Raw genomic sequence first — 2,168 nt, forward strand, 5'->3', positions numbered from 1 at the left:
GGGGAGGGCTGATAAAAAGAACAACAATAAAACATCAGGGTCGATTCGATCGACTGTGACCTCTCCCAACATATGTAGTTCTGTTCCAAAATTATAAATTATTATAAGAGTTGTGTTAAATACAGAAAAAAAAAATAGTGGAAAGAGTTAAGAAACGAACCGATAACGTTAGAAAGATAAGGCTAGAAAGCTGTGTAGCACACACTATAGTATTTTTTGCTGTCACTAGCTGTTGCTATTTAAACCTTGATCAGCTCCGATTCCATCAGACCTATAATCAGAAGGGTTCAACCTGTTTTCTTCTATATCTAGGACTGTGTCACCTAATGCGTTCTTTTTAAGATAAGCAGCTTGGTTGCTATTACTAACAACTCGAGAAATGACATAAAGGTTCCCTGTTTGAGTCGCCTGAATGACATATTTTAGGTTCAGCTTACTCTCAGATCAGTCTAGTCTAGTTGAGCATACTTCTATAGTTGAAGGATTATACCTAGAACTTATATCAGTCAATGTATCCTTCCTTTTTTCAGAAAATAGGGTGTGATTTAAGGGGGATTTGACTGCTGTTTCAGACAGGTCCAGTGACTAGGTAAAGGTGTCCTTGTTGGGTTGATAATACGATGAAACACTGTAATACCAGGTAGCGACGAATTCCAAGTATATTTATCGCTCTGTAATATCTGAAGGACTAATATAATCAAGGTTAAGGTACGTTACATAATACTTGTTATGCAGCATATATTATGTAATATATGTTACACAAATATTTCCTGTAATATACTGAGATCACAAGTCTGTTATACTTTTTAATGGTCTAGTCTGGAGGAAAGGGTTGTGCCCTTAGCCTTCACAAGTTCTCTAGAGTCTTTGATATCGACACCGTTGATGTTTTTGAACAACTGCAAATGGATAGCTTCAAGCACACTCATACGTCAGTATGGAATTTCAGGGCGTTGAATTTCTGAGTGTGTAGGTTTGGGAATAATGGTTTGTTTGAAGAGTTGCCGATTGAGGCATTACAAATAAAATTCAAAGCAAGGACAGATGAGTGAATCAGTTGTAACTGTGTGGAGGCCGCGAGAGACAAACCAGTACTGAGGAGCAGAAGCCACTTTTGTAACAATAGAAAAAACAGAGTGAGGAGTCAAAGAATGGGGTGTGTTGGTGAACGATTCAATACCAGTTATTTGGGATTAGCAGTACCGTTTTAGGTGTGAGAGCAATATCTTATTCTGGATGCTTTTTAGAGAGTTAACAACAATTGAGAGCTAAAATGTATGCTGGCTATAACAGAGTCAATCACATGACTTTTTCGTTTAATTAGAAGCATCAATAAATGGATGATTGGCTATTAATTATAAGAAAATGTCTCTTCGTGTTATGCCATCGTCGGATTTAAATTAACCTTTAATAGTAACAAAATCCTTTAAGATAGTTCAATGATCACAATAAGACTAATAGTTTATGTACCTGCTGGTCAGTGAGGCATTGTCCAGCCATTCCTAACATTCTTGGTTTAGAAAAGTTGGACAATGTTTATGAGATGTCTACGATAAAGATGAGATGCAGTTAAGGAGATGGGATAAGGCTGGTATTAAAATCTGTGATAGCAGAGAGTAAATATACGGTGATACAGAGATGTCACATGTCGACTTTGAACTGAGGATAGACATTTTGCAGTATTTCATAAATCTTTTACCATCTCGACCTATTTTAGCAAATCAATATTTCGAAGGGAAACATTTAACATATGCAGTGAGCTGGTAGAATCGTTAAAGCGTTGGATAGAGTGCTTTGTGGAAGTTGCTTTGGCTCACCGCGCTCTGAGTTGGAATCTTGTTGAGGTCAACTTCGTCTTTCTTTCTTTCTTTCGGGGTCGATAAATAAAGTATCAGTCCAGAGCAATAGATAGGTGAAATTGCTAGAGCGTCAGACATTAACTGTTCCTGTTCAGTGCGTTCTGAGTTCAAATTTCGTCTTCACACACACACATACACACGCACACGCACACACACACACACACAGACACACAGACACACAGACACACACACACACACACACACACACACACACACACACACACACACACACACACACACACACAGAGAAAAAATGGAGAAAGAACAGAAACATTTGTGTTAGGAGTTACAACCGACTGTTAGCATCAG

Source organism: Octopus bimaculoides, chromosome 3 (assembly GCF_046866305.1).
Source record: "Octopus bimaculoides isolate indiv1 chromosome 3, ASM4686630v1, whole genome shotgun sequence".
Lineage (NCBI taxonomy): Eukaryota > Metazoa > Mollusca > Cephalopoda > Octopoda > Octopodidae > Octopus > Octopus bimaculoides.